Below are 13,267 nucleotides of genomic sequence, written 5' to 3' on the forward strand. Positions count from 1 at the left end.
GCTAAGGCACTACACAACCTGACTCCCCCTACCTCTCTGCCCTCCCCTCCTCCAGCCACATAATGTCCCGCCCCGCTCCCTCAGGTCCAGTGACGCCGGCCTCCTGCAGGTCTCCAAGACCAAGCGCCGACCTTTTCTTTTTGTTCTCTCCCCCTGGCCCACACACATCTTTGAATACTTAGGCTGCTATAAATGTAGTGCTATATAAATTCCAGATATTATTATTATCATTATTATTACAGTAGACTATGTGTCGAAACATGAATCTACAGTTATGACTCGGTTGGGAGCAGTGTGCAGATTATCTTGTCTTAAATCCACTGTTAGTTTTGGTCTTGCACCTGCATTTCAACCAATTATCATCAAAATAAAAGAAAAATTATTCCTGTTTCGACAAAAAAAGCCTTCTCTCTCTCAACCCAAACCCTCAAACCTCATTGGTCGTGGCCTCCTGGATCTTGTCCCTGGCGTAGCGGTGGTCGTCCTCAGACTGCAGGCTCACCAGGTCATACTGGTGGTCACGGTAATGATTATGTTGGCTGGAGTCGACGCTGCCGATAGCCCTGCAGTGCTCCAGAGCCTCCTCCCATGTCTTGTTCTCCTTCACCAGGATCACGTTGTCAACAAAACAGATGAATGGATGTTCAAAAGAGCAAGGAATATTGCGCCACTTGTCAACGAAAAGTCCGCCACAGTTCTCAAGATCTGGCTGTCCTGGAGCCCAATTCCTATAGTCTGAGTCATTTCCAATCCACTTCCAGACGTCTTTAGACATGTAACTTCCAGGTGTGTTAGGGGGTAAATGCAGTCCAATCCAACCAGCCAAAAAGAACCCAAGGTGGTTGCTCTGTGTGACAGTGGCTAAGACCATGGACTTGTTGTTACAGCTCTCCTGGGCATCAAACCAGCTCATGGGTTTAACCTCATATAAGACATTGTCGCCATTAGAGCAGTAGAAGGGACGTTTTTTAGAACATTTATCATTCTTCCATATTTGGTTCTTCCAATTGAAATAGGTACAATTGAAAATGTCAAGTTCTCCTGTTGCCCAGTTTGTGTCAAGTGAGGCATCCCCTCTGTGGAAAATAATATACAATATTCAATAATCATCAAAAATATACTGTATGTATTGTACACACACACACACACACACACACACACACACACACGTCACACGTCACACACACACACACACACACACACACACACACACACACACACACACACACACACACACACACACACACACACACACACACACACACACACACACACACACACACACACACACACACACACACACACACACAGATAGATAAAGGCTACACACCTTTCTCCTGTCCACCTCCATGCAGAAATGTCCCCAGGGTCTCTGTACAGACCGATCCACGCAGACTTGGCTTTACTCTTCACAAACTCATTCAGCAGGTGTTCTCTCTGATAACCACCAGAAGCCAAGTCAGTGAACTTCTCCTTGCAGTACTGTTGAGCATCAGACCAGGTTTTCTCCTCATTCACATAGTGAAATGTTTTCTTTATGACAAACGCCTCCAATTGAAGAGCAGCAATGATGATGAGGAAGAGGGAGAGGGAGATGGAGAGGGAGGTCATGAATGAGCTCCTCTTCTCCATTTTCACAAGTTGTTTCTTCAGTTCAAGCAGAGAAGAGTGCAGGGCAGAGTTCAGTAATAGTGTCCACTCTGTAGCCGAGTCCTCTGTGTGACCTGGTTGTCTAAGTAAAGCAGGACTCACAGAGCAGGATAAAGATGTGGTTAGTTGTCTGGTGAGGAGCAGGCGGTCACACTGTTCTTATGACAGCCACACACGAATGGAGGGATTTGAATTAATTTGGTCAACAGACGTTAACGAGACCTTCATTCTAATGTCCTTGTGCTGGCAGCCCTTTGTTACAAAAACAAAAATGCTATGGACATCATCCATGAAGACGACAACGTGGAGATTAAATTTGGGTAGGGATGCAAAACTCACTTTGTTTATACAATACGGTCACTCATTTGGCACCAGAATGACTTATGTGTGTGAGCGCTGAGCGCTGGTCACTGATGACCTATCAAGGCAATCGAGGGCATGGCACAACCTTCTGTTCAGGACATGATCCAAACACCCACCTCTTACTACACACTTATTCAGCTACACTCAATGTGTTTTCTTACATTGGTCACCTGCGGGTATACAGTATGTATTAATCATTTCTTGTTTAAACACAAGTGTGGACTGTAGATGTGATTTATTGTAAAACTCTTTAACTGTTCACAGAGAAAAAAAGACAATATTATTTTCCCCACTAAAAGCCAGTTGATTAGAATATGATAAACTGCAAAATAATGTTATTTGCTAAAGAGCCCATTATCTCCAAAATGTTTAGAAAGTATTTAGTATCAAAACAATATCCAAATACTCAAGTAAGGTATAGATATTGTTCCCATAATAAACATCTCACCACAGCACAGCAAACAAAATGAAATAGGGACCATTTATGTCAAATAAAAATTATTGTTTCTTGGTATTATGAATATGTGACAGGAAAAGTAGATGTAGTGTTGAGGTCCTCCCTGAGTGTATACACTGACATGTTCATTATTCTGCTCCTCATTTCATTGCTGTTTTCTCTTAAACCATGCACCATCTATTATACATTTGAAAAGGTGTACCCAACCCAGGAAAAGGGACCCAAAGTCACCAGCTACTACGTCACTGACACGCTGGGTGCCGAAGCCGAAGCAGGAGCAACACACACTGCAACAACACACTAAGACGTCACAGACTTACCCTCCGCGTCGATCCACGGCTATCTCCTCATGTCGCGCCGCACGCCCACACTCAACACCACCCGCGTAAAAATTGTCATTGCACTGCCACTAAAGCCGGCTCCCGTCCAGACTCGCAAACAATATCAATATCAATAATAAACACAAACACACCACAAGCACCGACACCCCCGCCTAATTTGTTGCCACGTCTATGAAAACAAGCACAGAAAAAATGCCATTCAACACGCTACTTACACACACTACCACTCGTTTACAATACGCGGACCTGGCAACACTACATTCCCTCTCCCATTTGCTCAAAGCCCACCACGTGACCCACACACACATACCAAAAGTAGAAGAAGAAGAACAACTACACACCGCACACACTGATTCTAACTTGGATGGAGAGCGCTGCGATTACATACATACACCGTTAAAATAATGCAAACACGACCACGTCGACACCTGGCGTGGTACAAGCGGGACGAACCGAGGCGCATATATGGATAAGAACAACACCAACAATACACGCACACGCGCTGCAACACCAAACAGCTACGTACAGTGTGTGTGTGTGTGTGTGTGTGTGTGTGTGTGTGTGTGTGTGCGTGCGTGCGTGCGTGCGCGGGGGGGGATTTTGGATCGCCTCGCGATGCAGCGCAAATGGCACTACACTACACAGGGCTCGACAGTGCGACTATAGGTACTCGCATTTGCGACTTAAAATATCACCGTGCGAGTTGTAAAATTCACTTTGTAGCACCGGTGCGACTACAGAATCCGATCTTTAAAGCTAAAAGTTGCGCAGTTTACATCCAAAAGAATGTGTCACTCTCTCGGTTCTGCACCGCTGCTGGAGAAGTATAGCACTGTCGAAGGCAGCGCAACTAATCCCCCCCCCCCCACACACCCCAGAGAGGGAGGAGAGAGAAGAGAGCGAGAGAGAGAGAGAGCACACACGTCTTCACCCCAGAGAGAGAGAGAGAGAGAGAGAGAGAGAGAGAGAGAGCACACACGTCTTCACCCCAGCGAGGGAGGGAGACAGAGAGAAAGGGAGAGAGATAGAGAAAGAGAGAGCTTTCCAGTCCTTACATTTTTTCTCAAATTGACCAGCAGAAAAGTGAGCAAACTATAATCCACATTGTTAGACAAAGTAGTGTGCCCTGAAACTTTCTTGGAAATGTGCATGTTGCCTGCAGTGGCAGCCAGCCGCGATGTAAGATGAGCCTGTGCATTTCACGGTTTTCACCCTATATAACTTGAACGCATAGGCAATCAAGTCAAGACCATTAATTAATGACAGCTGTGTAGGGGTGACGATTGCGTGATGCTTCTATGTACAGGATTCTATAGGTCACCACTTTTGGTGTGACACACACACGGCTTCTGTTTACAATGCGTTGTCAACACGTGCTGAGTTGACAAAGATTGACAGATTTAGGAGAAGACTGATAGTTTATCCTTTAGTAATTAGGCTGTGGAAGTATTCACACTAGGCTACTTTTGGATTTATTGGGATTGGCAATTTGGGGAAAGGAGGAGGAGGAGGTGATCAAGCTCCACAAGACCACATTATTGGTAGGCTCAAGGCTGCATTTATTTTCCTTTTTTTTCCTCTCGAGGGTGCATGGGATGATGTGAGCCCCTCCAGCAGGCTAGGGAGCCCCGCTCAGGTTAGCGGAAAATGACCGCGGGGTGCGGGTTGCCAGGTTTTTTTATAAGTAAAATATTAAACAAATAAAAATGCTAAGCGTCGAGCCCTGACACTACACTAATAACAACAATAATATCAACGGTACAGAGAACAGTACAGTACACATGACTACAGTACAGTACAGAAAGTAAGCTCACATCAGAATATTAATCCATGTAATAATAATAATAATAAAAAATAAGAACACAACACTAATAACAACTATAATATCAACAGTACAGTTGATCAGAATATTAATCCATGTAATAATAATAATAATAATAATCATAATAAGAAAAAATAAGAACACAACACTAATAACAACAGTACAGAGAACAGTACAGTACAGTACACATGAGTACAGTACAGTACAGTACAAATACTTACAGTAAAGTACAGTACAGTATACTGTTCCTGCGCCTTGCCATGCTCGCTTTCATACACAAAACCAAACAAGGTCACTCAGCCAGCTTGGCAACTTTGCGCTTTCCAAGCAAATGCATACATTAAAACATCATGGGTTGCCATTGCCTTCTTCCCATTTGCGTATCGCATGGCGCTAGGATGAGCGGGCCGAAGGCCCGCGAAATTCTAGTGTATGTACATATCTGTTCTAGCATCTGCTGATATTTGTTAACTGCCTCATTCCTTCCACTGCTACAGTATGTTTTAACCATGTACATTATGTAGGCAAGGCCTGTAGCAAGGCCTGTAGCAAGGCATTGAACCACTACCATGAAATGTTCTATGAGCAGGGCCTGGCTGTAAACAAGTATCTGATGCTTAGTCCAGTTACCCTGGGTAAATATAGTAACTTTGCTTTGCTTTTATGTACGTGATTTACACTGTAGAGTAGACATATTGACATATCTGTTTTCCTTGTGTCTTTCTTAATTTCTCTCTTCTGTAGGCTACCCCTTTCTTAAGACTGCAAATAATGACTTGCACACCAAAGCATTTCACCCACTTTTATTACACTATATAAAAAACAAAGTTGAAGCTGAGAGCAGGCAGAATGTTTAATAATAATAATAATAACTAGAAAAGGATCGCTGCAAGCAGCGATAAGGCAGGACCAAGCAGGAAGGCAATAAGAATAATATGCACAAGAAACATGGAAGACTAAACTTGAGAAAGAGACCATGGAATTGTGACAGGGTCGGTTTTTTATAGTGGGGGGCAGGTAAGGGTTCTTGAAGACTCATACACAGAGTTGGCGGTGCCCAGATTTGAACCCATGACCTTGTGTTGCAAAGGCAAGAGCTCTACCTACTGAGCTAACAAGCAAAATCATTCAGTGTTTTTGTAGCAAGTTGCGCAAGGATAACTAAAGGTGGGTATAAAGATTTATGAATTGACTGCATATAAACCAGAAAATATACCAGATTCGGATGAGGAGCTCAATGAGTGAAAACCAATGAAATGAGTCTGAAACAGGGATTAAGGTTAACTGAGAAATTATTATTAAACTTCAGAGAAAATAAACAGCTTTGAACAATCATGAAAAACAAACAAATGGGGCCCACTTTAAGTTGTTGACTTGAAAAGTCCCAGTTCAGTTCCTATTGATGATATTCCCACGGCTGCCATCTTGCCAGCAAGGTGATACCTAGGTGACACTTCCCATAGGGAGCCCATTCATCCAAACAGAAAAGTCCTCTCGAATTATCTATTATACAATTGAAAAGGTGTAACGAAAAGGTGTACCCAACCCAGGAAAAGGGACCCAAAGTCACACACTGCGACACGTCACTGACACACTGCAACACGCTACACTCACACGACAGTGACGTCACAGACTTACCCTCCGCGTCGATCCACGGCTATCTCCTCATGTCGCGCAGCACACTGACACTCAACACCACCCCCGGAACAATTGTCATTGCACTGCCACTAAAGCCGGCAGCCTTCCACACTCACAAATAATATCAATATCAATAATAAACACAAAAACGCCACAAGCACCGACACCCCCGCACGCACACACTCACACACGGGCCACGGAACACTGTTGCCAGGTCTATGCAAACAAGCCCAGAAAAAATGCCATACAACACGCTACTCACACACACTACAACACGCTACAACACGCTTAAAACTCGCGGACCTGGCAACACTGCATCCTTTTTTCCCATTGGCTACTGTTGCTAATTTGTTGCCACGTCTATGAAAACAAGCACAGAAAAAATGCCATTCAACACGCTACTTACACACACTACCACTCGCTTACAATACGCGGACCTGGCAACACTATATTCCCTCTCCCATTTGCTCAAAGCCCACCACGTGACCCACGCGTTTTTATGATACGTATCTCACATCCGGATGCACCACCGGATGTTACACACTACACACACACACATTAGGATAACAACAAGACGAACGCTTGCCAGCCACACACACACAGCCACACACACACACACAGAAGAACAACAACACACCGCACACACTGATTTTAACTTGGATGGAGAGCGCCGCGATTACATACACAGTTAAAATAATGCAAACACGAAAATTGCGCGAACGACTGCGTCGACACCTGGCGTGGAACAAACGGGACGAACCGAGGCGCATATATGGATAAGAACAACAACACCAACACTACACGCACACGCGCGCGCTGCAACAACGCGCTGCAACACAAAACAGCTACGTACAACGCAGTATCACTGCAGACACGTGTGTGTGTGTGTGCGTGCGTGCGGGGGGGATTTTGGATCGCCTCGCGATGCAGCTCAAATGGCACACACACGCCACAAAACGCTAATAATAATACAAAATAAGAACACTACACTAATAACAATAATATCAACAGTACAGAGAACAGTACAGTACACATGAGACATGAGTACAGTACAGAAAGAAAGCTCAAATCAGAATATTAATCCATGTAATAACAATAATAATAATAAAAAATAAGAACACAACACTAATAACAACTATAATATCAACAGTACAGAGTACAGTACAGTACATCAGAATATTACTCCATGTAATATAAAAAATAAGAACACAACACTAATAACAACAGTACAGAGAACAGTACAGTACACATGAGTACAGTACAAAGACTTACAGTACAGCACAGTACAGTACAGTATACTGTTCCTGCGCCTTGCCATGCTCGCTTTCATACGCAAATACACAAAACCAAACAAGGCCACTCAGCCAGCTTGGCAACTTTGCGCTTTCCAAGCAAATGCATAAATGAAAACATCATGGGTTGCCATTGCCTTCTTCCCATTTGCGTATCGCATGGCGCTAGGATGAGCGGGCCGAAGGCCCGCGAAATTCTAGTATTAAACACTGTCAAAATCACCAACATTGCAGCTGTACGGAAAGGTTGAATTATCCTCTTTCAATCTGAAAGTTTTGCTTAATAAAAATCCACCAGACATTTTATGAGCTACTTCCTGTCAAGAAATTCCTTGCAGATGATTATTTTCTAAGTATCAGAGTATGGAAGCGCTCGTTATCAGTAAAGCAACCTCCTGCTGCTTCCTGCATTATGTGCACATACAAAACAGGTGGTACACATCGGCCGTTGAGTGATTGTCAACGAGCACTTCCAAACTCCAGCACAAATCTGCAAGGAATTTATTGACAGGAAGTAGCTCATAAAATGTCTACGGTGGATTTTTATGAAACAAACACTTTACAGATTGAAAGAGGATAATTCAAGCTTTCCCTACAGCTGCAATGTTGGTGATTTTGATGTTTAATATAATTAGAGGACTTTTCTGTTTGGATGAATGGGCTGTCTATGGGAAGTGTCACCTGGGTATCACCTTGCTGGCAAGATGGCTGCGGTCTGAATAAAGAGAATTCAGTTCAGGGAAAGCAGTCTCTTTCTCCAATTTGGAGAACCAGATTACCACATTTGTGGGTGAAGGGGGGTTCAGAGTTCCGGGTCGGCTCGCCAGGTCTGGGTACCATACGGTACCAGAACCATCCATGCAAGGGAATCCTTTCAGGACACAAAAAACCTGAACTGAAAGGCCAGGTGTCCAAATCAGTCTTTGTTTCAAAATCACTGTTGTACAACATCAAATAATCTATCAATTCATGAGTAAAGAACCTGATTTGATCAGGATCAAGTTCTTTATACACGTTTCTCACTAAACAAATCAGTTTCTAGCATTGTTACGGCCCTTTAAACTTGGCTCAACCAAGGGCTAACATAAAAGGACACAAAGTCAGATCAAAAGTTTACAAAGATATTACACATTTATTTAAAATCCTGCATTGCAAAACAGGGACTGATGGATAAGAATACTTACGACCAGCCCATCTGAAACTTAACTAATAACAGCAACAAAAACAACAAACAAAAAACTGTTCAGTTTGGGTGTTTGGGAGACAATGAGCTGCTGGCCACAGGTCCACTTATATAGCCTGCAACTAATCAAGAACAGCTGACTAAGGGTGATTGACAGGTGAGGCACTTTAGACCAGCAGAGGTCAGCAAAGCCACAGGCACTACAACAGAACAAAGTAAAGACAAAATTTCACAAAACGGCAATTTTCATTGGCTCATAAAACCTTAATTTTTTCACTTAGAAAAACGTACTATACTTTCCCATGTCCGTATAGGTCCAAAGTTCACGTGTAGACGTTTTCGTGCATTTTGATCAAAGATCCTGGGAGGAGATGCATTTAAATTGATTTTCATATAATTCAAAATGGCAGGTGATCTAGAGGTCAGAGGTCAAAAGTAACAGCACGGAACTTGTTCGGCATGAGGAGACGCATATGTGTGTCGAGGTTTCATTGCCGCCGGTCAAACGGTTCATGAGCTATGCCTGGTCAAAGTTTGCATTTTCAATATAGCGCCACCCTTTGGCCAATGGTTGTGGGCTTCGCATCCTCACCGTTTGGCATGGCCTTCTACCATATCTCCAAATTTCACGAAAACCGACTGCACGGTTCAGCCAGAACTGCTATTTTTGGCGGAAGAAAATAAATAGCAATTCCAAAAAAGGACCAAGTCCTTTCAGGACTGCTTGGTCCTTTAATAATAAAACTTTATTTGTATAGCACCTTTCATGACATGAAATGCAGCTCAAAGTGCTTTACAGAGCAATGGAGAAAAAAAAGGGAAAAAAAGAAGAAAAACAAGGCATAAACAGGCAGTCATGTCGGTAGGAAGGTGCGAGACCATTGAGAGCTTTATAAACAAGTAAAATAATTTTAAAATCAATCCTAAAAACAACCGGAAGCCAGTGCAGTGAAGCCAAAACTGGAGTATGTTCTCTCATCTTAGTTCTAGTTAAAACTCTTAGACATTTTAGTATCTATAATCTAATATGAACATAGCAGATTATACCGTAGATGCTGAAGTCTGTCAGCTAGGATTATGTACAGATACCGTAGATAGGTTTAATTATATGAGTGGATATGACTGGAGGATTTATGCAGTGTATACGGTATTTCAACTCTTGTGTTATCTTAACACTTAAGCCCTAAACTTTGTTGTATGATGAATGGCAAGTATATCTGTCTCATAGCTCACATTGTGTCGTGATACGACAATTTGCGAGCTTGCAGATATTGCTATTTTCAAAATTGCGTCTTTATTTGACGAGTTGGTGCCTGGTGTTCGAATCCCGCTCCTGTGCATCACTACAATTGCACGGACCATACTTAGGTTAGACTTTTGTATGGCAATAAGAAAAAATAAAAATAAAATTAATAATAATAATTATATATATATAGTTCTCAATCTCTGGGTAGGGTAGGGCCCAAAATGCACGATAATTAGTCGGGCCGGGCTGAGCCTCGGGCTCTGATTTTCCCTAATTTATTTTATTTTATTTTTTATTTTTCACTCTGTCTTTTTCGGGGTTTCGGGCCTAACATTATGGTAATTGTTAGGGTCGAGCCGAGCCTCGGGCTGACCCAGTTAGGGTAGGGTAGGGCCGGGCCTTAATTTTCAGGCCCGATTAGAACTCTATATATATATATAATATTCAATTTACAATTTCTGTCTACAAACGACATAGTGTAAATATAGTATCTAGGACACCAGGTAAACATCAAACCTAAATTAATCTAAATAGTCTTTATTTGACGAGTTGGTGCCTGGTGTTCGAATCCCGCTCCTGTGCATCACTACAATTGCACGGACCATACTTAGGTTAGACTTTTGTATTGTAGTGCAGTTGGCAATAAGAAAAAAGTTAAAATAATAATAATAATTATATATATTGTCATGAACGGACTCAATCATGACAAATATGGGAGACGACACACAGGAGTAAATGCCAATTTGTTTTTATTTTTTTTAAACTACTCAAACAAAGTATACTTTACTGTTTAAAGTGGGGTGTGAGTCATCAGTTGGATCAGTAGTGTAGTGCATGTGTGGATGTGTGAAAGTGTAGTGTATGTGTAAGTGCAGTAACTTAGGTCAAAACGAACTCAAAGGAATAAAGAACAAGCAAATGTTTCCTCGGCAGGGGAGAGAGGGAGAAAGGCCTTGACCAGCCTGCTTAAATACTCCTAGCCAGATTGGAGTCAGGTGTGCCTCTTCCTCTAGGCACACCCCTGCAGGCTGGTCCCCTCCTCCTACACATTGACAGAGAACAACACTATCAGAACACAGCAACATCACACAAACAAGATGGGTCATCACATCCCCCCCCCATAAGAGGAGACCAAACAGGTACTCCGTAATATTAACTTAGCTTCACAGTTATGAACCATACCAATACCTGACCCATCCCACCAAACACCACCTCCCCCCCTCTGCAACCATGATACCTGTAGTGTAGGAGCATATTAAGAGGAGAGAGAGACAGCAAGGTGAGACTGATGCAGGCACAAACATAGGGTAACTGTAACCAAATTAAGACGGCCTAGAATACATGAAATAGGGCCTCATGCAGCCATTACATTTCATATATATATATATATATATATATATATATATATATATATAATATTCAATTTGCAATTTCTGTCTACAAACGACATAGTGTAAATATAGTCAAGTATCTAGGACAATAAGTATCATTATTATCATGTGGTCAAGTAAACAGTATCACTCTAACAAACATACAGTATGTGAAGAAATAAACAACCTACAGTATATCTTCATAGTACTTAAGTTGTATTCTTTATATAAATGACCACAAATTACTGAAAAATCCCTGGTTACTCCTCTGTCTATCCTGCTGGGGATTTGATGCAGAGGAAGTTCCTTCTCTCCATGCAGTCCCTGATCTGCCACTGGGTGCTGTGGTCTTTGGGTAGGGTTCCACAGTGCCGCCCCCAGGCCGGACAAGGTGGCAGGTTCTGGTACTGCTGTGGTTCCCCGTCCACCCAGAGCCACTGGCCCGCCAGGAAACGCAGAGCTGTCCACACCTGGGGACAACATGGAGAGCAAAGGAGGTCAAACATCTTCCCTCAAGTGTTACTGTGCTTTAATCATATAGGATCTAGTCAACCTTACTTTTATTTTCCAAGCTGTTTGTTCCTATTATATCTTTAAGTCATTTAATTAAACATTATTTTAGATTCTGAAAAAAACTAACTTCATAATATGCTATAATGTTGCTGTTTTTTTTGTATGTTGTTTTTAACTTAACACTTTGATTGCTGGAAGATCTCAACAGGCCTATTTGGATGTTGCTGCCATTTAACATTGCACAAAGGCCTTGTTCGGGGGCCCACAGTAAAATGTTCTCTTATAGCGAGAATCACACGCCTACATCAAAAGAAAGCTGAACTTGTCCACTTCAATTAAAAAAATACATTTTGATTTTACCATGTTCCATTCTGGAGATATTGACCTTTTTGCAACACCTGCATTTGCCTGGAAGTGGTTATCTTGAACAGCGAGCAGAGTTATGGATGGTTTAAAGTCAGAGACATTGACAGGCAGATATAAAATTGAACCCAATAAATATCCTATACATCCTATACACCGAATGAAAGCCCTGAATGTGTACTTTTACGAGGAAAACAGTAAACATTGATCCCATCTACAGTTAGACAGTAATTGGTTATTGAATGCAGCTTGTGCCCACCAGATAACTTCAGAGAAGACATGGACGTGAACTCCTCAATATTCACAAAATAAGGCCTATAGCGACATATAAATACTATATACCGTATGAAACAGAAGACTCTCTGCTTTCATAAGGAAAAAAATTGTACTGTAATAATAAAAAAATCACACCCCTGTGAAGTGAGCAGTGCAACTCTACTTCTCTACTTATTCACTACAGCTCGCTATATACGGACTGAGACAGAAAGTCATGTAAAGCTTTTATTTACAGTTTGGTCTGTAAACTTCTACTGTAATAATAAAAATCACACCCCTGTGAAGTGAGCGGTCAAACTCTGTTCTCTACAGCTCGCTATATACGGACTGAGGCAGAAAGTCAGGTAAACCTTTTATTTACAGTTTGGTCTGTAAACTTCTACTGTAATAATAAAAATCACACCCCTGTGAAGTGAGCGGTGCAACTGTTCTCTACCATTGCACCGCGCAACTGTAGAGAACAGTTGCACCGCTCACTTCACTTTTCCTCGTAAAAGTACACATTCAGGGCTTTCATTCGATGTATAGGATGTATAGCATATTTATTGTGTTTATTGTTATATCTGCCTGTCAATGTCTGACTATAAACCTTCATAACTATGCTTTCTTTTTGATGATGATGATGATTGCCGCCTCGCCTAATCTATCTCACTGCTTTCATTGTTTTGATCGCAGTAACATTGGGGGGGGGGTCATGGGCACATTGGGCAGCAAAAGTCTTGATCCGTACGGCTATAAAAAGTCCCATTCCAC

Source organism: Electrona antarctica, assembly GCF_951216825.1.
Source record: "Electrona antarctica genome assembly, chromosome: 5".
NCBI lineage: Eukaryota > Metazoa > Chordata > Actinopteri > Myctophiformes > Myctophidae > Electrona > Electrona antarctica.